Raw genomic sequence first — 24,457 nt, 5'->3', positions numbered from 1 at the left:
AAAGTTTATGCTTTGTGAAAGACACAAATAATGGATAAACAAACTGTGGTATATCTATATAATGAAATATTATTTAGCGATACATGTCAATGAGCTATCAAGCCATTGAAAGAAATTAAGAAACCATATAAGCAAATTAATGATTGAAAGTAGTCAATCTGCAGGGTGCTTTGGCTCATGCCTGCAATCCCAGCATTATGGGAAGCCAAGGTGGGCAGATCAGCTGAGGTCAAGAGTTTGAGACCAGCCTGGCCAAAATGGTGAAACCCCATTTCTACTAAAAATACAAAAATTAGACCAGGCGTGGTGGTGAGTGCCTGTAATCTTAGTTACTTGTGAAGCTGAGGCAGGAGAATCACTTGAACCCAGGAGGCGGAGGTTGCAGTGAGCCGAGACCGCAACTTTGCACTCCAGCCTGGGCAACAAGAGTGAAACTCCATCTCAAAAAAAAAAGTAGTCAATCTGAAGAGGCTGCATACTATATAATTCCAAACTTATGACGTTGTGGAACGATAAAACTATGGAGGGCAGTAAAAAGATCAATGGTTTCTAAGGGTTGAGGTGAAAGGAAAGGAGAGGTTAACAGGTGAAGTACAGAGGATTTTTAAGGCAGTGAAACTATTCTGTATAATACTGTAATGGTGAATATGTATCATACATTTGCCAAAACCCATGAGTTGACAACACAGAGTGAATTCTAATATAAACTATGGATTTTGATTAGTAACTACCATGAATATTAGCCCATCAATTGTACCAAATGTACTACACTAATACTAAACGTTAATAATAGGAGAAACTATGTATGACGGGAGATATCAGGGAGTATAAGGGAACTCTGTACTTTCTATTTCATTTTTCTTCATATCTAAAACTGCTCTAAAAAGTAAAATCAACTAGTAAAAATTTAATGAACAAATAACCATGGAGAAAAATGAGATCTTTTATCTAAATCTTTTTACTATTGTGGGTGAAGAACTGAAATTTGTCCACAGTTGCCTCATAAATATGAAGCGAAAATGAGTTACTTACAACTGGGCCTTTGATATCAAAAGTAGAAATAAATTTCAATGATGTTCAAATTACTTTTGTAACATCTTCTAGTAATTCTTAAAATGTCTTTTATATCCAGCTCATGACATAGGCATACACATGATTAAAATGAAAAATAATGGTGTACTATCCTTTTTTAGTATATTGAAAACAAAATATTCAGAGCATAAAAATGAGTAAAATCAATCTGAGATAAAAGAAACACCTTGAGACAATATTTTGACAGTTTGCACATTCAAAATGTAACATATTGGATTATTTTGGAATATGAAACATTTTTAATTTATTGGATATTGATTGACTTCGCTTTCCTCAATGCATAATGCATAATTTGGTACGATGTTATCTTCATACATTAAGTGTAAAACAACCACTAAATTCTGAAAGTATTAGTTTATCATTACTAGTGCATGGTAAAAATATCTGTAAATATCAAATCATACTAGTAGTTTGTCCAACAGACTGAAAACCAGTTTCCATTTTAGGAGATCTTTTTGTACAGTCTAGTCTTGAGCAGTTGGTGGCCCATTAGGTGATAAAATGGAGAATCCGTGAATGAGGTAATTGTGTGCAAATTTTACATGAAAGCATTATTTTCTGTGGAGACAATTTACAATTCTCATTCAGTAATGAAGAGGTCTACATATTAAACAAAAATATTATAAAGATGTTATCCTTCTGGATACCTTCCAAGTATTTATGAATTTATTTAACAAATATGTATTGACTACTATGTTATATCTTATAAATCCTGATAAAAAAGATTAAAAATATGTATTTCTTTCATCCAAGAGTGTTGCAGTTCAGTCAGGATATTGTCAAGTAAATAAATGAATACAGTGGAAAAAAATTTTTTTTATTATACTTTAAGTTCTAGGGTACATGTGCACAACGTGCAGGTTTGTTACATTTGTATACATGTTCCATGTTGGTGTGCTGCACCCACTAACTTGTCATTTACATTAGGTATATCTCCTAATGCTATCCCTCCCTCCTCCCCCCACCCCACGACAGGCCCCAGTGTGTGATGTTCCCCTTCCTGTGTCCAAGTGTTCTCATTGTTCAATTCCCACCTATGAGTGAGAACATGTGGTGTTTGGTTTTTTGTCCTTGCAGTAGTTTGCTCAGAATGATGGTTTCCAGCTTCATCCATGTCCCTACAAAGGACATGAACTCATCCTTTTTTATGGCTATATAGTATTCCATGGTGTATATGTGTCACATTTTCTTAATCCAGTCTATCGTTGATGGACATTTGGGTTGGTTCCAAGTCTTTGCTATTGTGCATAGTGCCACAATAAACATACGTGTGCATGTGTCTTTATAGCAGCATGATTTATAATCCTTTGGGTATATACCCAGTAATAGGATGGCTGGGTCAAATGGTATTTCTAGTTCTAGATCCTTGAGGAATTGCCACACTGTCTTCCACAATGGTTGAACCAGTTTACAGTCCCACCAACAGTGTAAAAGTGTTTCTATTTCTCCACATCCTCTCCAGCACCTGTTGTTTCCTGACTTTTTAATGATCGCCATTCTAACTGGCATGAGATGGTATCTCATTGTGGTTTTGATTTGCATTTCTCTGATGCCCAGTGATGATGAGCATTTTTTCATGTGCCTGTTGACTGCATAAATGTCTTCTTTTGAGAAGTGTCTGTTCATATCCTTCGTCCACTTTTTGATGGGGTTGTTTGTTTTTTTCTTGTAAATTTGTTTAAGTTCTTTGTAGATTCTGGATATTAGCCCTTTGTCAGATGAGGAGGTTGCAAAAATTTTCTCCCATTCTGTAGGTTGCCTGTTCACTCTGACAGTAGTTTATTTTGCTGTGCAGAAGCTCTTTAGTTTAATTAGATCCCATTTGTCAATTTTGGCTTTTGTTGCCATTGCTTTTGGTGCTCTAGTCATGAAGTCCTTGCCCCTGCCTATGGCCTGAGTGGCATTGCCTAGGTTTTCTTCTAGGGTTTTTATGGTTTTAGGTCTAACATTTAAATCTTTAATCCATCTTGAATTAATTTTTGTATAAGGTGTAAGGAAGGGATCCAATTTCAGCTTTCTACATATGGCTAGTCAGTTTTCCCAGCACCATTTATTCAATAGGGAATCCTTTCCCCATTGCTTGTTTTTGTCAGGTTTGTCAAACATCAGATGGTTATAGATGTGTGGTATTATTTCTGAGGGCTCTGTTCTGTTCCATTGGTCTATATCTCTGTTTTGGTACCAGTATCATGCTGTTTTGGTTACTGTAGCCTTATAGTATAGTTTGAAGTCAGGTAGCATGATGCCACCAGCTTTGTTCTTTTGGCTTAGGATTGACTTGGCAATGCAGGCTCTTTTTTGGTTCCATATGAACTTTAAAGTAGTTTTTTCCAATTCTGTGAAGAAAGTCATTGGTAGCTTGATGGGGATGGCATTAAATCTATAAATTACCTTGGGCAGTATGGCCATTTTCACGGTATTAACTCTTCCTATCTATGAGCATGGAATGTTCTTCCATTTGTTTGTGTCCTCTTTTAGTTCATTGAGCAGTGGTTTGTAGTTCTCCTTGAAGAGTTCCTTCACATCCCTTGTAAGTTGGATTCCTAGGTATTTTATTCTCTTTGAAGCAATCATGAATGGGAGTTCACTCATGATTTGGCTCTGTTTGTCTGTTATTGGTGTATAAGTGCTTGTGATTTTTGCACATTGATTTTGTATCCTGAGACTTTGCTGAAGTTGCTTATCAGCTTAAGGAGATTTTGGGCTGAGACGATGGGGTTTTCTAAACATACAATCATGTCATCTGCAAACAGGGACAATATGTCTTCCTCTTTTCCTAATTTGTTAAATTTGAAGTTTGTATAAAACACTGATCTGACAAATGAAATTATGTTTAAGCATAGACTTGAAGCATAACTTTACTCTTTAAAACTTTTCATCATCCCATTAGCAGAGAGATGAAAGGGATGTGCTAGATGAACTAGGCAGGAGGAGACTTCCAGGCAGGAATTAATATGCATAGAAATAGAAAGGACTCAAGAGGCTTAATGGGTTGGAGAACTACAAGAAATTCTTATGATTTGAGCTCCCAGTATGAGGCATAAAATAGAAAGAAGAAAGTATAGCTGGACTTGTAGGAAGACCACAGATGTAAGGAGCTTCTCATCCAGAGAGAAAATAAAGATCTTAAATTTCAGCCTATATGAGAACTTCTCAGGCTATGCAAAATTACAAGTAGGTTAGATAGTAATCTCTTCAGTCTGCGATGGGTGGGAATTGAGGTTTCTAGAGGAGAATGGCTGGTTGCCTTAGGCTGTAACTTTCTGTATACTTTCATGTGGCACATAAATATCATTTTCTAAATGTTTTATGATATGTTAAAAGGTAGAGAACTGCTGTGTATGCCAGAGATCCACTGAAAATAGTGCTGAGCTATTAATGACAAGACTATTACTCTGTCTTTATGTCTCTCTCTCTTTCAATTGAAATATATTTTAATGTATCATTAACTAATGGCTATATTATTATACTTTACTTATTTTCTTTAAATACATATATTGAAAATGTAATAGTTATTTTGGGGGAATACAGTACATTGTTATTAACTGTAGTCACCATGTTCTATGATAGGTCTCCTGAACTTACTCCTCCTAACAGAAAATTGTACCCTTTGACCAGCGTCTTTTCCCTTCCCCCACTCAGCCCTGGGTAACCACCATTCTACTCTCTGCTTAGTTTCCACATATAAGTGAGATCACACAGTATGTGTGATCCTGTGTCTGGCTATTTAAGTTAACATAATGTCCTCCAGGTTCATTCCTGTTGTAGCAAATGACAGGATTTCCTTCATTTTTTAAGGCTGAGTAATATTCCATTCCATTGTAAAATTTTTAAAATTTAACTTTTAAATTTTGCTATAATTTTAGATTCACATATAGTTGTAAGAAATAATACAGGTAAATCTTATGTACGCTTTACAATGTTTCCCCCCAATGGTAACATACTGCAGAAACTGCAGTACAATATCACAATTAGGGGATGGACACTGAGAGCAATATTATTCAAATTATCCCAGTTTTATTTGCACTCACATGTGTAAGAACATGTATTTAGTTTTATGCAATTTTACTATAGTTAGGCAGGTTTGCTTACATACGGCTACAGTCAACATACTTACCAACACCACAAAGATCCCTTGTGTTGTGCTTTCATAACCACACTCGTCTTGTTCCTACACCTCTGCCCCATCATCATCCCCTGTCCATACCTCTGAGAATTACTAATATTTCCTCCATTTCAAAAATGTTATTTCAAAAGGTTGTAGAAATAGAATTATGGCCAGGTGCATTGGCTCATGCCTGTAATCCCAGCAGTTTGAGAGGCCGAGGTAGGCGGATCAACTGGGGTCAGGTGTTCAAGACCAGCCTGGTCAACATGGGGAAACCCCGTCTCTACTGAAAACACAAAACTTAGCCGGGCATGGTGGGTGCCTGTAATCCCAGCTAGTCGGGAGGCTGAGGCAGGAGAATCGCTTGAACCCAGGAGGCAGAGGTTACAGTGAGCTGATATTGTGCCATTGCACTCCAGCCTAGGCAAAAGAGTGAGACTCCGTCTCAAAAAAAAAAAAAAAAAAAAGAAATAGAAATAGAATTAAATCATAGTCACACATCATTACCAGTATTTTAATTATATCTATTCTGATAGTTACTTAGTGATACCTTATTGTGGTTTTTGTTCGTTTGTTAGAGGAAGAGGAATTGGAAATAGTTTAAAGCTGAAATGACTTTTAGTTGGGGAAGTCATTTTACTTATTGGAGCCTCAGTTTTCCTATCTGTAAACATTAGAAAAGGAACGCAAAATATGGGACACTTTATGACTTTGTGTTTCATCCTTGTGCAGGAGCCATACTAATCTCCTATGTTGCATAGTATTTTAGTATATGTATTACTAAAGCAAGCACTCACTGTGGTTTAAATTTGCATTTCCTTAATGGCTGATGACATTGCATATCTTTTCATGTGCATATATGCCATCTGTACATATTCTTAGGTGAAGTGTCTATTCATGTTTTGTGCCCATTTTCTAAATAAATTGTTTTTCATTGTTGAGTTTAGAGAGTTTGTTCTGTCTTCTAAATAGCAGCCCTTTTTCAGACATGTGGTTTGTATTTTCTTCCATTGTGTAGCTTGTCTTTTCATCCTCTTCATGCAAGCTCTCACAAAGCAAAAATTTTTAATTTTGTTGGGGTTCATGTTATCAATTTTGCCTTTTATGGATCATCTCTTAATGTCAAGTCTAACAACTCTTCACTAGCTTTAGACTTTAAAGAGTGTCTCCTATATTTTTTTCTAAAAGTTTTATACTTTTATACTAACATCTATGATTGATTTTGAATAAGTTTTTGTATAAGGTTTGAGATTTAGGTCAAGGCTTATTTTCTTGCCTATGGATGTCCAGTTGCTTCAGTACTATTTGTTGAAAAGGGTATATTTCCTCCTTGGAATTGCTTTTGCACCTTTTCTAAAATTAGTTAAGTATATTTACGTAGGTGTATTTCTGGGTTCTCTATTTTGTTCCATTAATCTATAATCCCTCTGTCAGTATCATACTGCCTTGTTTACTGTCACTTTATAATAAGATTTTATATCAAATAGAGTAATTTCACCTGTTTTATTCTTCTGTACAAAGATTTTTTAAAAAAGCTATTCTAGAGCTGTGTTTTATTCTGTATATATTTTATAATGAGCTTGTCTATGCTGTAAAAATTCTTACTGGGTGCCGGGCGCGGTGGCTCATGCTTGTAACCCCAGCACTTTGGGAGGCCGAGGCAAGTGGATCATGAGGTCAGGAGTTCGAGACCAGCCTGGCCAATATGGTGAAACCCCGTCTCTACTAAAAATACAAAAATTAGCCAGGCGCGGTGGCAGGTGCCTGTAATCCTAGCTTCTCGGGAGGCTGAGGCAGGAGAATCACTTGAACCCAGGAGATAGAGGTTGCATTGAGCCAATATTATGCCACTGTACTCCAGCCTGGGCAACAGAGCAAGACTCTGTCTCAAAAAAAAAAAAGAATTCTTACTGGAATATTGATAGTAATTGTCATTGAAACCACAGAACAATCTGGGGAGAATTAACATTTTTTTCAATGTTGAATTTTCAAATCTATGAACATGTTATGTTTCTATATTTGTTTAGGTTTTCTTTGATTTATTTCAACAGCATTTAATAAGTTTCCACATATAGACTCTGTACATGTTTTAGTAAGTATATACCTCACTGAGTATTTCATTTTCACTGGACTAATTATAAATAGTATTATGTTTTTAATTTTGGACTATTGAAGTTCATTGGTATTATACAAGTAATATGATTGAATTTTGTGTATTGATCTTGTATTTTGCAAGTATGCTGAACTCATGTATTCATTCTAGAAGCATTTTTATAGATGCCATGGGTTTTCTACAAAGACAATCATGACATCTGCAAGTAGGGGCAGTTTTATTTCTTCTATTTTTCCATCCTTTCTTGTGCACGCTCTCTCTTGCGTGCTCTCTCTCTTTTCCCCCTCTGTTGTGAAAATTGTGTAAGTTCTATTGATTGTTTTCAAGTTAACTGATCCTATCCTCTGTTATCTATGACCTACTACTGAACCTATCCAGCAAGTTTTTTAGATTTTTATATCAGATCTTTCAGTTCTATTATTTACATTTGGTTCTTTTTCATAACCTCTATCTCTTTGCTGAGATTAGAAAGTATTTTTTATTGTTGTTGCAAGGAGATTTGTAATTGCTTCTAGAAAAATTTTTGATGACTGCTTTAAAATTCTTGCCATATAATTGCAACATCTGATTCACTAAGTGTTAGTGACATTAAATTGCTTATCTCATTCAAGTTATAATATTCCTGGTTCTTGCTGTGTCGAGATTTTTTTTCCTTTTTTTATTATGACCTGAACATTTAGATATTTTATTAGAAGATTCTAGGCCCTATTTAAATATTTTATTACAGTAGGCAGCTCCCTGTATAGTTGTAACATGCAGTTCCACAGTACTTTTTTTTGGCTGTGGTTTCAAAGATAGTTTCATTTTTAGAGTTTTGCCTTGCTGTTTTGTTCTGCTTGATTTATTTAGTGAGGCTGAAGCTCTCCCTGGTCTTTGCTGGTCCTTCTCAATGGGACAGGAGGGGTTGCCTTATGCTGCATCACCTAGTGCCTCAAGGTAAAGAAAAAGCTTTTCTTGCCTATAAGGACAAAGGTCATGTTCCAGGTCTGGCAGCTTGTTGTGATGGGTTCACTTGGCTACCCTCAGTGAGGGAGGGTAGTCTCTAGCATCTCAGGGAAGGACCATGCTTCCCCTGGCTATTTATTCTTAGTGTGGCTCCAGAGTGTGGCACCTCTTTACCAGTGGTACTGGACTTGCCTGGTATTGCTGAGAGAACTCATATTTGATCCAAGAGAGAATGAACCTCCTAGGCATTGGCCAGGGTTGCTTTCTTCTTTTGAGTGAAGGATAGTAAGATGCCCTGTCCTTATGTTGCTTTTCCACTCCCGGGGTTCCTAACCAGTGTGCCTTTGTATTTCTACTTTTTAGAGTTATTGTTTGACTTCATTTTGTATTTTCTCCCCCCTAAGAGATTATAGTTTTACTTAGCAGACAAGAGCAGGGTAAAATTACTCTACAAAATTATGTCTGGACTCTTATTCTTCTTTAAAAACATCATTTTGGTAGTTGTGTAGAGAGTGAGCTGATTGTTAGTAAAACTAGCATCCAACTAAATAACTATCATAATATTCAAGGGTTAAGATGTGGTGAAATGTACCACTGCAGATAGAAAATATATGGTAATTCAAGAGATATTATAATGGTTAAATAAAAAAAAAAAAACTTGCGCCCAATAACTTAATGCTTCTTTGATATATATTTGAAGATTTTTGAAAAAAATCTGTGGAACCCTTTCTCTTTAACTTTAAAATAATATTGACAATAATGCAATAAAAACAAAAATCTGTGTTGTTAATTATTGAGTTGTTACTTTGTGATTGACACCACTAAATGCTTTAAATGGAAAATGCCATTTGATCTTCAAATAGCAAAAATTGTGTTAATTTTATAATTTTGGTAATGTATTTCATCCAATATAGCCAATTCTTCTATTTGTGTTTTAAATTTTTTTTAGTGTAAATTTTAAATTGACAATAATTGTATATACTTATGGGATACAATGTGATGTTTAGATATATGTATAAATTGTGGAATGATTATATTGAGCTAATTAATATACATTAATATACTTATTTTCTTGTAGTCAGAACATTCAAAATATATTCTTTCAGTAAGATGAATATTTAACATATATTTGAAATGTAATATACATTATTATGAACTGTGATGACTATGCTATGCAGTAGATCTGGAAAACTCATTCTTTTTGTCTAACTGAAACTTTATACCTTATTTATTTATTTATTTATTTATTTTTTTGAGACAGAGTCTCCCTCTGTCGCCCAGGCTGGAGTGCAGTGGCACGATCTCAGCTCACTGCAAGCTCCGCCTCCTAGGTTCACGCCATTCTCCTGCCTCAGCCTCTGGAGTAGCTGGGACTATAGGCGTGCACCACCATGCCCAGCTAATTTTTGTTGTTGTTGTTGTTTTAATAGAGACAGGGTTTCACCATGTTGGCCAGCATGGTCTCGATCTCTTGACCTCGTGATATTCCGCCTCAGCCTCCCAAAGTGCTGGGATTACAGGTGTGAACCACCGTGCCCTGCCAACTTTATACTCTTTGATCAACATCTCCCTACTCCTCCACCCTCCCAACACTTAGCCTCTGGTAACTACCATTCTACTCTATTTGTATGAATCAGCTTTTTTAGATTTCCCAGGTGAGGGAGATCATGCAGTATTTGTCTTTACATGCCTGGCTTATTTCAGGTAGCATAAGATCCTCCAGATTTATCCATGTGGTGGCAACTAACCCTCTTTTTAATGCTGAAAACAATTCCATTGTGTATATATACACATTTTCTTCATCCATTTATCTGTTGATGGACACTTAGGTGGATACCGTTCCTTGGCTATTGTGAATAGTGTCGCAGTAAATATGGAGTGCAGATATCTCTTTGACATACTGATTTCATTTCCTTTGGATATACGCCCAGTAGTGGGATTGCTGGATCATATGGTAGTGCTATTTGTAATTTTTTTTTTGGAACCTCCATACTGTTCTTTATAATAGCTATAGTAATTTACATTTCCATGAAGTGCACAAAGGTATCTCTTTCTCAATATCCTTGCCAACACTTATTTTTTGCCTTTTTGGTAATAGCCATTCTAACAGGTATGAGGTGATATCTCATTGTGATTTTAATTTGCATTGCTCTGATAATTAGTAACATTGAGTGACTTTTCATATATCCGTTGGCCACTTATGTGTCTTCTTTTAATAAATGTTTCTTCAAGTCCTTTTCTTTTTTTTAAATTGGGTTATTTGTTTTCCTGCTATTGAGTTGTTTTAGTTCCTTATAGATTTTGGGCATTAACCCCTTATGAAATTCATGATTTGCAAATATTTTCTCCCACTGTGTATGTTGTCTCTTCACCTTGTTGATTGTTTCCTTTGGTGTGTAGAAGCTTCTTAATTTGATATGATCCCATTTGTCTGCATTTGTTTTTGTTACCTGTGCCTTTTGGGTTATATTCAAAAGATCATTGTCCAAAACAGTGTCATAAATTTGTTGTTTTCTTCCAGTGTTTTTACCGCATCAGGTCTTAAATTTAGTCTTTAATCCATTTTGAGTTGATTTTTGTACATGGTGTGAGATGAGAGTCCAGTTTCATTCTTCTGCATATGGATATCTGGTTTTCCCAATACTACTTATAAACTGACTGTTCTTTCCCCATTGTGTCCTCTCAGCACCTTTGTCAAAAATCATTTGACCATAAATATGTGGGTTTATTTCTGACACTTTGTTTGTTCCATTGGTCTATGTATCTGTTTTTATACCACTATGATTCTATTTTGATTACTATAGCTTTGTAGTAATTTTGAAATCAGTTAGTATAGTATCCCCAGAATTTTTTTTTTTCTCAGATTACTTTGGCTGTTCGAGATCTTTTGTGGTTTCATATAAATTTTAGTATTGTTGGATGGTTATTTTAGTAATAGTATTTTAGAACTGAGAATGCTATGGTTTAAAGAGGTTAAGAAACGTAACCAATTGCACCTAGCTAATAAGTAATGGTTCTATGATTGGACTCAATTCTTTTTTTTTTTTTTAAGCAAATTCTCCCAAATCCTAATGGACTCAATTCTTCTTCTTCTTTTTTTTTTTGAGATGGAGTTTCACTCTTGTTGCCCAGGCTGGAGTGCAGTGGCATGATCTCGGCTTAGCGCAACCTCCGTCTCCCAGGTTCAAGCGATTCTCCTACCTCAACCTCCCAAGTAGTTGTGATTACAGGCATGTGCCATCACAACTGGCTAATTTTTTATTTTTGGTAAAGACAGGGTTTCTCCATGTTGGTCAGCCTGGTCTCAAACTCCGGACATCAGGTGATCTGCCCACCTTGGCCTCCCAAAGTGCTGGGATTATAGGCGTGAGCCACTGCGCTAGGCCTGGACTCAATTCTTAAACTCTATTATTAACTGATTCTACATTAAATCAACACATAATTGATTAAGTCTAAATTGTTCGTGGTTTAAGGGTTAATTTTTAAAACCAAAATTACAAGTATATATGCTTACTAACATTTTGATATCTCCTTTTAAGTATTCGAAAATATTTAAACCATTTAAATTCTTAACTCTGTACTACTTTCCTCATAAATAAAAATAAGGACATAGTATCCACAAAAAACAATAATTTTTTTGTGTTCTTAGCATGATTCATATCATTGACTTTTGCACAACTAATAAGTGTGTTATGTGGCATAAATCAGAGGGTTATATGCCCAGGAAGAGGGCATATTCAACACCAATTGCTATGTAAAGCATTTGGAAATCCTGGAAGTAAACATATTTTATTACCTAACTTTTACTCAGAGAAGAAAGTTTTCATACATAAATTTTTCAGTTGAGGAGCTGGTTTTTCCTTATTGTGGAAGACATAAATACTGCTGCATTTTTAGTGATAATGAAATTTGTATTTAGCCAAGTTGCTTTATTTACATACTGCCTTCATGTTAATAATTTAACATAAACTGTAGTATAATTTAGGGACTAAAAATATCATTCTTGTGTGCTCACAGTAAGTTTTACACTATAATAAGCATATTTTGAGGATTAATTTTGATGAAATTAATATTGCGAGAGGATTTATAATTGTATACAGCAGGCAAAAATGTTTGAGATTTTCATCCAAAAGTAGAATAAAATATATATAGTAGAATCAACGTAATTTATTTTTTATATTACACTATCTTTAATTTCCAGTTACTTAGTTTTCTGGCTCCAAATTTATAGGAATTAGTATGCATACAAAAGGAAGCTGAGGCTCCTGATCAAGAGAAAGTGTTCAAACTGAAAGAAAGGTGAATCATTGGAAAAAGCTTCAACTATTTTCTAGTTTGTTTGTTTATTTATTTATTTATTTATTTTTGAAGCAGAGCGTTGCTGTGTCCCCCAGACTGGAATGCAGTGGCGCCATTGCAGCTAATTGTAACCTTGGCCTCCCAGGTTCAAGCGATTCTCATACCTCAGCCTCCTGAGTAGCTGGGATTACAGGCACATGCCACCATGCCTGACTAATTTTTAGTAGAGACAGGATTTTGCCATGTTGGCCAGGCTGGTCTTGAACTCCTGGCCTCAAGCGATACCCCTGCCTCTGCCTCCCGAGGTGCTGAGATTACAAGCATGAGCCACCACGCTCAGCCAAGATTCAACCATTTTCTAGTTTTGTTTTTCCTTATCTGACATCTTAGATGTCTTCCTGTTTCAGTGTGACTGTCAAATGTATTCTACAAACTTTTTTGAAGACACAAAATAAGGATACTATAACGAACATAGATTGTTCTGATTGTGGATATTTATTTCACATTATTATATTTTTACCCAATGGAAATAACACGATATCCCTATTCTGTGTTAAATATACCAGGAACGGGAATGAGTAATTGTAAATCATCCTGAAACTGTTTTATTGTCTTCTAGTAAAACCACTTCTTATTTTGTATATATTTTTATAAAATGGACTCAAGTACTGAGTCTAGACTTGCTTTAATATCCTAAAAGCACTAACATTCACACCCTTCCCTGAAGCATTTTGAAATTGAAAACTAGTTCTACACTTGAAAAAAAAAATAAAGATCTAATTTTGTTTCTTTTTAAATCATGAATTTGGATAACTGTGGCTAGGTCATTTAATATAATCTTACCAAGCAAATGTGCTCACTGCCTGACAAGCATAGAAGCCAATACGATGGCACTGGCTTTTGAGAAAAGAAAGGCTTTATTGTAAGGCCAGCCAGCAAGGAGACAAGAGATGCAGCTCAAATCTGTCTACCCAATTTGGGGTCTGGGTAAGTTTTAAAGGGTCAGAGGGCAAGGGGAAGAATTTGGGAATGTTGGCTTGTCAGGGTCTGATTTGACCATTTGAATAAGGTATGCTGAGGTGGATTTCAGCCATGTTATATGGTTTGAATTTGTGTCCCTGCCAAATCTCATGCGATCCTCAATGTTGGAGGAGGGGTCCAGTGGGAGGTGATTTGATCATGGGGCAAACGTCCCCTTTGCTGTTCTCATGATAGTGAGTGAGTTCTCATGAGATCTGGTTGTTTAGTTTGTAGTACCACCCACTTCTCTCTCTTCCTCCTGCTCCAGCCATGTAAGACGTGACACCTTCCTCTTCACTTTCCACCATGATTGTGAGTTTCCTGAGGTCTCTCCTGCCATGCTTCCTGTACGGCCTACAGAACCATGAGTCAATCAAACCTCCTTTTTAAAATAAATTATCCAGTGTCAGGTAGTTCTTTATAGCAATGTAAGAATGGACTAATACATTCTGAATCTTCTGGGTCAAAAGATCCCTCACCTTTGAAAGGATTCCAGTATTTATCATGTCCCAGCCTTTTTGGTTCTGTGGGGAGGAATCCTTGGTTCTGAGTGTTGTTAGAGGTCAAATCTTTTTCTATTGCATGTGGTGGGGCTACATAACTTCCAGTTTAGGCTCTGTTATACCTACAAGGTAACCTGACATTATCTTATCAACAGAGTAGGCCCACTATAGGTTGGTCCTGCGGTTAAAATAATAGGAAAGGTAAATCAAAATGTCACATAGAAGGTTTTCTTTTTCAAATATTTTATGACACATATTGAAGGAATAATTTTGTGAGCAGATCATGTTATATTTAAATTTGATTAACACAATATTCTATTTAAATTTTGTTTTTTAAAATATAAATTCTTAAATACATTTCTGTTATGGCAATTGTCTTACTCAGAAACATTAATGTCCTGCTCGCTGTCCTCTCATGCCCAGTGACTAAACATTGCATTCGGGCTTCTTCATTTTCAGGCCTATCCACTTTCCCACTGATACTTCCAGCACTGCACCTTCATTTTGGTCATGCTAATTTCCATATATTCTTCATTGCTCACCCTACACAAAAAGATGGACCATGGATAATGTCTATTATTGTCTTTCATGTATTGTCTATTCTCTCTCTCCTCTCTTTTACAGTAAACAAGTGGAGTTCTGCCCTTTCACCACTATCATTCTGACTCCCATGAGAATCTATTATATTTGGACATATAAATCAAAACTGAAATTCTAAGGCCCCTAACCAACTGAAAGGACTCCCAACCTTTGGCTAAGGGAACCTGAAGACCTAGTTCAGGTCATGACAGGAAGGGGGTTGGACATGCTCCATTATACCCCTTCCCTAACATATACCCCCAGTTTAACTAATCAGCATTAACATTAAAATAGGGATCATAAGATTGACAAAACACTCTTTGTAACAATAAAGTGTCAAATTCCAACCTGTCTCTGGTATAGCATCACATGACAGGGAGAAGACCCTGAAGAAAATCGAAGTGTTCTACCCTAAAATATATTTCTTTGACATATTTTGAAATGGACTCGCAAAGTTGTCTCTTGTGGGGAAAATTTGCATCCTGTAGAGAATCTCCTTCCCTTTCTAGGTCTTTTCCAGATTCAGGAGACATTTAACTAAGACTTTGACACCTTTTAATGCCCTGAAAGAGACATTTATGATCTATTTTCTCTGAAGCTTGCTACTTAGAGGCATTTACATAACAAGAACATTGGCTTCCATAACCCTCCTTATCTTAATTCAAGCATTTCTTTCTGCTGATTCAACTCTTTAGGCAAAGCTTAATTCTTTTTTTTTTTGAGAAGGAGTGCTCTGTTGCCCAAGCTGGAGTGCAGTGGCATGATCTTGGCTGACTCTAAACCCTGACCCCGGGTTCAAGCGATTCTCTTGCCTCAGCCTCCCAAGTAGCTGAGATTACAGGTGCCCACCCCCTTGCCTAGCTAATTGTTTGTAATTTCTTTTTTTTTAGTAGAGACAGGGTTTCACCATGTTGGCCAGACTGGTCTTGAACTCCTAACTTCAGGTGATCCGCCCGTCTCAGCCTCCCAAAGTGCTGGGATTACAGGCATGAGCCATCGCACCTGGCCTAAGCTTAATCCTTTCAACCAATTGCTAATGAGAAAATTTTTGAATCCATTTATGACCTGTAAGTCCCTGGTTTTGAGATGTCCTGCCTTTCTGGGACAAACCAATATATACCTTACATATATTAACTTATGTCTTGGCTTGTAACCTCTGTCTCCCTAAAATGTATAAAACCAAGCTTAACCTGATTGACTTGGGCATATGTTCTCAAGACAGCTTTAGACTCTATTCCAGGCCATGGTCACTCATATTTGGCTCAGACTAAGCCTCTTTCAATATTTTCCAGAGTTCGGCTTTTTTCATTAACAAAGCATACTGTCCTCCATTTCTTTCTCCTTTCTCTTGATAAGACATTGGGGTTTTTAACGTAGGTCTATGAACTTGAAACCATTAAATTCCATATTTGTAAAACTATTATCTTAGGAATACAATTTTAAGAGTTTCTATGTTTCTGTTCCTAATCTTCATAGTATATTAAGACAATTATTTTTGTCTCTCCAACTGGATTGGAAGACCCCTGTGGGCAGCAACTCATATTCATTAAACAAAAATATCTCAGTAATGTGGATAACAATAAAAACCCAATTCCTGTCTCAGAGAATTATGATTCAGTGTTTATTATTTAAAAGAACTTGCACAAAGTGTGCTGTGGCCAGGAATGTATTAGTTGACAAGAAAGAGAAAGATTATTATACCAGAGAAAAAAAGAAAATAATCTGTGTAAAGTTACAAGGACAAATGAATTATGTACTTCATGCAGGTAATAATTCCTCAGGAATAAACGGGTGTGCGTGTGTGTGTGTGTGTTTGTGTGTGTATGTGTGCGTGTGTGTTGGACATGGTGTTATCTTTGATATGTCACATGAGTAACTATATAGTTTTGCTCCTCAACATGTGTAGCTTGGACCCCTTGCAGCAGTATCATCATTATCACTTGGAAGAATGTGAGAAATGCAGAAACTTTGGCCACATCCCAGAACTACTGAATCAGAATTCTCAATTTTTTTTACTGTAACTATTTTTATTACATTGTAATAATTAGGAGCTATACAGTTCATGACAAAAATATTACAAATTTCAGATCACAGCACATACTCCTATAAACATTTAAAAGTTAATTTCAATTAAAAGAGTGGTAATTTTTAATGTTTGATATGACCAGCATTCCTAGGTTAGCGCAACCAAACGATGGAAAACAACTGGATCACACTGCATATGTCCCACAAAAGAAAGCACAATGTACAAAATGTGCATGTTTCAGTTTACACAAAATACATTCCAGGTAAATATGTTACATTAAGAAATAGTACTAGTAAGAAATCGGCACTCAAAGAAAAAATGCAAAAGTATTTTCAACATGAAAACACAGGACAGTGGAATTGGAAACTTTCGGATAAAACATTGTAACCCAGTTAGCTCTATTTGCTGGGTGGGGATGAGCCCTCAACATTTCTGCAGATAACTTTTTTCCCCCTAAATTCATCTAAATTACCTATCATTATCCCAAACAGGCACTTCAAACTATTAAACTAAAACACAAATCTTAGTCTAGTTATGACTATTCTTCAAGAACTCATGTGAGTATCTTTAGAAAGAAATTTTCATTTTTGACAGACAGCTATCAGTAGTATGCTGTTCAATTGCTCAACGCAGAATTCATGCTATCCAGTATTAACACAGAAGTTATTAAATATAAATTCAGCCTTAAAGTAACTGCTTTGCTGTAAAAAAAATTACTACATAATTATCAAGAAATCATGACTTTTTAACAAATGGAAATCTTCAGATAGTTTTTGTGTCTAAAGAAATATCCCCTAAATGTATATACACTGAAGAAATAATGGTTGGATTAAAAAAAAATCACTGGAATACAAATGAGATGAACTTGTGCAAACTGTAACTTAACATGCCCCACAAAGTTTCCATATATATATTAGGACAAAATTATGCAATGGTGGCAACAGTTTTGATAACCTATAAAAGTTAGGTTCTAAATTCCTAGGCAGTGTGACTCAGTTAAAATAGAGCCTAGAATGCCTAAGTGGAAATATTCACTCAAATCATACAATATATGTCTGCTCTATTCTTCCACAAACATGTTAATGCCTAAGACTATGTAATTTAGCACTTTTTGGAAAAACTTCAACAAGGATTTTTATCTTTAAGGCTGTAATAATTAGATAACATTTCTTTCTAGAATTCTCCCCCTTTAAAAATCGCTACAATAACAAACCTTTTGTTAAACCATTCAAAGTTCACATAATAAAAGGTAATTATCATTACCTTAAAAAATGTCCATCTACATAAAAAATTCAAGAGGCCTAAATATCCCCTCATAAGCTCTGCAGTTCCTGAAGTATAACCATTTCTTTCTCTGTGTAGAAACAAGAGGTATTGTATAACACCCTACCTAAACAATGTTCCACAGATCTGTAGTTTAGCATAGTATTTCAGAAACCATACTGATTTTTACATAGAAGTTTCATTGTCTATGAACTAGTTCAGGCGCCTGTTTATTTGTATCCAGATAAAACTATTTTAGAAGTAAATATTTAATTTTTAAGTCTATTTTAATTACTTATGCAGAGAAAACTGGAATACTACACATTTGGGAATTTTGTGAGTATCTGACATATACCTTAATGTGTACAGTAATTGGCCCAACAGAATCACATAGTTATGCCAAATAAAACACAATATAATCAAGTTTATTCCTTTAAAATAATGAAGTGATTTACATAAAGTAGCTAGATCAAAGAGTTGCACTGGAATCACAGCAAAACAATTATAGAACTGGAAGAAACCCTAGAGACCAAACCCCTTCTTTGCAAAACTAAAATACACGTTGTGTTATCTCTGGGTCATATGCCGAAGGCCTTACTAAGATATTACAGACCATGCTAGCACTACCTAAGGACTGGGATTATGCCTCTTGTTTGGGGATACCATACACCCAGTGCCTTAGGCAGTGACTGGCATCTGGTAGGCACTCCGTATATATTTACTGAGTAAATGAGTTCTGCAAAACAGTAAGATTTATGGGGCCGAGGCGGGCGAATCACTTGAGGTCAGGAATTTGAGACCAGCCTGGCCAATAGGGTGAAACCCTGTCTCTACTAAAAATACAAAAATTAGCTGAGCATGGTGGCACACGCCTGTAATCCCAGCTACTCGGGAGGCTGAGGCATGAGAATCGCTTGAACCTGGGAGATGGAGGTTACAGTGAGACAGTAAGACAAGATGGCGCCACTGCATTCCAGCCTGGGTGACAGAGTGAGACTCTGACCCCGCCTAAAAACAAACAAACAAACAAAACCAGTAAGCTTTATGAATTAAATATTAAAGTATTTTTCATTGTAAGAAGATTTCTGGTTATTAAAACATTGGAATGTATTACTGTTACCAGGGGTAGTCCTAATTGTAGATTACCTAAGAAATTCTTTCAGCAGTATCGTTATTAAAATCTCCTTCCACTGGATAGGGTTCTGTCTGTTCATACCAGGTTTGAAAATTCCTACTGTCACTAATGAATTGGGCAGCAAAGAGGTGTTCAAAGAATCAGCCACTACCTGAAAATTAGCTATTAGGTCAAATCCCATTATGATATCTGTCAGATTCTTTTGAGACCTGAGGAAATAAGATGTAAGGGATTTTGATGTGACTTAATGGGAAACCTTCATGGAGATATCCACAGCAGCAGTAAATCTTATGGTTAGGGGAATTAGAAGTATTAAAATTACATCAAATCATGGGGCATGTGGAAGGCAGGCAGGCAAGATGACACTAATATGGAAGGAGAGTCCTAAAACGAGAATGGATATTCAAATATAAACTTTACCTCTTGCACAATTTTGCCCAAGATTGTCACTGTCACTGAAGATGGTAACATAGGTTAAAAAGTTACAGATTGTGCTGAGCTTGACAAATAAGTGTATCCTATGTAAACGGAATATAAATTATATAGTTGTAAAAAAGCAATGAGTTTGAGATGACTTCTTTTAACATGAAGAAACGGATAGTAAGTGATTTCCTCAAAATCAGAGTCCTAAAAGACACATATCTAGAACCTAAGTCACCTTCCTTCTAGTCCAGTGATATTTTCACCTCACCACACCATCTCACTTCATATATTTTTAAATAAGTAACATTTTAAGTGTATTAATAGGATTATTTTAATATTTATTTTTAAACATTAATCTTAAATATGCATCAGACTTGAAAAGTGTTTATGAAATGTTAATTTAACCAGTGTTAAGAGAACTAGCCAAACCTAGAGATTTTAAAGCTTTTTCACTTCATTGTTTAAAAAAATTAATGTCTTTGCACACCACCATCCCAAAATCTCAACTTTTGAGTTAATATTTAAAAGTAATTTTTAAAAAAGATTTTGTTTTCTTAAAAACAAAAGCGATGCTCTTGATTTGTCAGCAGGACCGCCACAGAGTGAGAATGTATTTGTTGAGCTTTCCAAACTGTCCTAATCCCTCCCCATTTTGACCAACCAATGCATGACAACACTGGATGACCATGGGGACACAGTCCATGCTGTGAAACTCTCTATGAAAGCTCAAAGGTTCACACAGGGCCTGGCCTTGCAAACTTGGTCTCTTCAACACTTACTAAGCTATGACTGGTCCAGATAATCTTTAATAACACAAGCAGAATTAAAACTATCTTCAAAGACTGAAGTTGAATAAAAGATTTAAAGTTATACTATGAAAGAGAAATCTGACACAGGGAGACTACATTTAATTCCTGTGAGAATGTTTTATACCTCTTAAAATTCTTTCAATTATTATAAAAATGTAGTACCATGTAAATATAGCCCGAAAATGGTTGCTATAATTCCCATTTCATACTGGGTCTGCCTTAACTGAAAAAACTATTAGGAGTCCTTATAATAATTTATCTAATGTGAAAACGAAATGGCCTTATAATAGTTTCCATTGCCTTGTAATTTTTTTCCATTTTTTTTTATAGAAAAAATATAATATTTTTGAGAGAGTGACCATGACTAGTAGCAGTGGAAAGGGGGGCAAAACCTTTGTGAACAATGTAACTTTACATTCACCCGGGATGACAAACTACAGGACATGATGCCTAGAAGAAGAATCATCAGGAATCCCATAAATTTGTGTTCCCTCAATGTTTCAGTAAAACCAATTATAAAGCCTCAACTGAAATTATAATTAGTAATGAATCCATTTATGTGACTAGATAAAACACAGAATAGGGATGATTCACAAGCTTCATTAATTTGTTTCTCACCGATGTTCACAACTGGTAAGAAAAATAAGAAGTAATCAACTGCATGCACCAAAAACCCCAAGACAGAAATCATAGGTATTCAGTTTCTTTTTCACAGGCATTGCTAGTTCGAAAACCAAAACTCTGGTAATACTGGCAGAGGAAAAAAAAGTTTGCACTTTCATTTTAAAATAAGCATTTAAGGTAAAAGCTACCAGTTTGCATGGAGCAGGAAAAAAATTAGGTAATGCAAAAACAATGCTAATAATTTAGTGTAATGTATAAAAATTACCAGTTTTACTTAAGTATGCCTTAAGAAAAAAGTACAAATTGTATTTACATAATTACATACTTTGTCTTTGACTTCTTTTTCTTCTTCTTACCATCTTTGCTCATCTTTTATTTCTCAAACTAATGTATAGAAGGCATCATTAACACCCTATCTTTGCTGGTTTCAATAAAGGGAATTCCCTAACCCCTTGCTAAGTCCTGAGCCTTTTGTGTCTACTGTTCTAGAAGGCAAATCACATTTATTTCCTACTAGGACCATAGGCACATCTTCAGAGTCCTTAAATCTTTTAATTTGTTCTCTATAATTGTGCATATCTTCAAATGATTTAATATTATTTATGGCAAATACACAAAGAAAGCCCCCTTGCCCCCAGTCCTCATGTACTGGTCCTCATTGCATTGTACTCTTCTTGACCTGCTGTGTCAAGAATATCCAAGAGACAGGTTTCTCCATCAATTACTACTTGCTTCCTGTAGGAATTCTCTATTGTTGGATCATATTGGTCCACAAAATGATTCTGAATTAGCTGTATCGTCAAGACACTTTTGCTTACGCCACCAGCTCCAACTACCGGAAGTTTATATTCAGTCATTTTCAGCAGGCCTGGGAGCCGCTGAGCCTCTGGCCCTGCCGCCGCCTTCAGTGCCTGCGCCACGGAGCTCCCAGTCCGAAATGGCGGGGAACGGGAGTACTGGCCGAGCTTCATCTAAACCAGTATTTGTCTTATATACTTCACGTGAATATGCTTATTCTCAAGGTAAGGCAGTCAAAGCTCATTCCATTCCTTAGGAATTTATGATGCAGGATAATGTCAAGCACTAAAGATTCATTTTATTTCAAAGAACCAGCAAATTTCAGTAGATCTTAATGTTACACAATGCACTAAATAGTAGACCATGCTTCTGCCTGGAGTCATTGTTTTCTAAATTGCAATGTAGTACCTAAAAAGCATTGCAAATAAGAATGACATTGTGAATCTTATTGAAAGTTTTAGGTCAGTTTTGTCATAATGCATTCTTCATCATCTGTCAGGTTGTTGGCATGTGAAAGGTCTCCAGAGGATAAAGAATATTCTGCCAGAAATAGTCTCCTCCAGTTTTCTCTTCAAATAACAACTTGGGTCAAAATCATCCTTACTAGGTCACTGTTAAACAATATTTCTGATATGTTTGACATGTTACTGTGCATTACATCAAATCAAATTTTGATCATGCTTTATAAAATTCCTGACATGTCTAATGCTATTGTATTCTCGTAGTGAGTATTCAAATGTGGCAATAAATAATGTCCCGGACCTATTTCTAATAATTTTAGTTTGCTTTGAATCTTTATCTGCTAAAAATTTTTCTCTAGATCTTGAAATTACTCCACAATTTACTAGTGACTATGATAAGTCACTTAAATACCTCATCTTTTTTATTTATTTATTTATTATTTTTTTTGAGATGGAGTCTCACTCTGTCGCCCAGGCTGGAGTGCAGTGGCGCGATCTCGGCTCATGGCAACATTCGCCTCCCAGGTTCAAGCAGTTCTCCTGCCTCAGCCTTCCAAGTAGCTGGGATTACGTCGGCTAATTTTTGTATTTTTAGTAGAGGCAGGGTTTCACCATGTTGACCAGGCTGGTCTCAAACTCCTGATCTCAAATGTTCCACCCACCGTGGCCTCCCAAAGTGCTGGGATTACAGGCATGAGCCACCATGCCCCGCCAACAGCTTCCTCATCTTTAAAATGAGATACAGTAGTACCTGTATTATAGGGTTATTATGAGGATTAATTTAGTAAGTGTAAGGGTTTATGACAGTATTATTATTGAAATATGAGGTCAAAATAAATTTGTTTCCCTGAGTAGGATGAAATGCTCCTTTAAGGGGAATCATTTAAATTTCTTACATACTTTTATTTGCACATTGCAGCAAAATACGTGCATGTTAAACTACCAGCATAACTTAATTCATGAACGCATGTATATACCTGAGGATCTTCATGGCCCCAGGAACACATTAAACTTTTCTGATACAATTTTTCTTTACTTAGAGTTTGTTTTCTTCTTCATATATTGCTTTTCATTTGTTTACACTGTACTTTCATCTATATAATATGCATTAAAAATGTAAAGATGTTTGCTTTTTCAAGTAGTCAAGTTCAACAAAGTTTTTATCATATGAAAAATTAATAGGTAAGCACTCAAACATTGATGAATAAAGATACTAAACAACAGTAGCTATAGGCAGATCACCCACCCGCTACCCTCTCTTTCCAAACAGAAATAATCAACCCTTCCTCTAATTTCATGTTCTTTCTCTCAGTGGTGGAGTGTTCTAGATTATATCAGTCTAGCTTGTTATTTTGATTTCCATCTGGAACTGGATCAGTCCTTACTCAAGCCCAGATAGATGACATCATAGAAATAAATTGTATTAGTCTGACATAATTGTTCTCTATGCAATCTTCACATTTATGGGGGAAAAGGTTAGTTTTCATTAGTGTACTAATCCAAGGCTTGCTCTCTTCCTCTATTGTAAAAAGCAGTAAATTGATACACTGTTAGTGATAGCTGTCATATGACTTACTGTAAATTATATAGCTCTTAAACTGCCGTCATTTTCTCTTTGGAGAGGCCTTATTAAATGAAAGCACCATGCTGCCGCAACTACAGTGAGGTTTCAAAAAGCCAAATCTCATCACATTGCTTGTATCCTTTAAATCCTTCAATGTTTTTCTGCTCCTTTAAGGCAAATACACTGACTTCCCTGATCTAGCATGTGCCTGCCTACCCAGCCTCATCCCATCTACCCCTGCCATTCATTCTAAACTCCATCTGGGTCGGGTGCTTAAATATTCTGGAATATGTCACATTCTTTCTGCATATTCCTGGTATCTCTTTTTACCCCCCTTGTCTTCCTGTAAATAACATAAATACCACTCTGCTAACCCTCCTAAATAAGAAAACTTTATTGAACTTTCTGGTCACAGAGCATAATTTTATTGTAGTATTTTTGTCATTGTTTACTTCATGTCTCTTTCTGCCACTGTTGTTTGGCTCCTAAAGATGGGGCTTAAGATCTTTGTCAGAGTTATTCAAATTGGCAAGTTATTTTTCTCTGTAGATTGCTTCAAAGAAAAATAAGCATTTAAAAAATTTTAAAAGAAAATAAAGGCACTTATGATTTTTTATATTTTTAATGAGACAAGGATCATAATGGGAAAATTTGAGAAAACATTAAGGTAAATTAAAATTGCTTGTAAGGTTAGT

At 35.8% G+C, this 24,457-nt stretch overlaps 1 non-coding gene and 1 pseudogene across 1 annotated transcript; both read right to left on the bottom strand.

The window, feature by feature from the left end:
• Positions 1-5,887: 5,887 nt before the first annotated feature.
• LOC112440219 (U6 spliceosomal RNA) lies at positions 5,888-5,993 on the bottom strand. Its single transcript, XR_003028399.1, has one exon. It is a non-coding gene; the product is annotated as a U6 spliceosomal RNA (small nuclear RNA).
• Positions 5,994-21,248: 15,255 nt separating this feature from the next.
• Positions 21,249-21,797, bottom strand: LOC100971991 (GTPase KRas-like; annotated as a pseudogene).
• Positions 21,798-24,457: the final 2,660 nt, after the last annotated feature.

Source organism: Pan paniscus, chromosome 5, assembly GCF_029289425.2.
Source record: "Pan paniscus chromosome 5, NHGRI_mPanPan1-v2.0_pri, whole genome shotgun sequence".
NCBI lineage: Eukaryota > Metazoa > Chordata > Mammalia > Primates > Hominidae > Pan > Pan paniscus.
The sequence above is the reverse complement of the archived record's forward strand: the minus strand, read 5'-3'. Positions and strand labels throughout refer to the sequence as shown.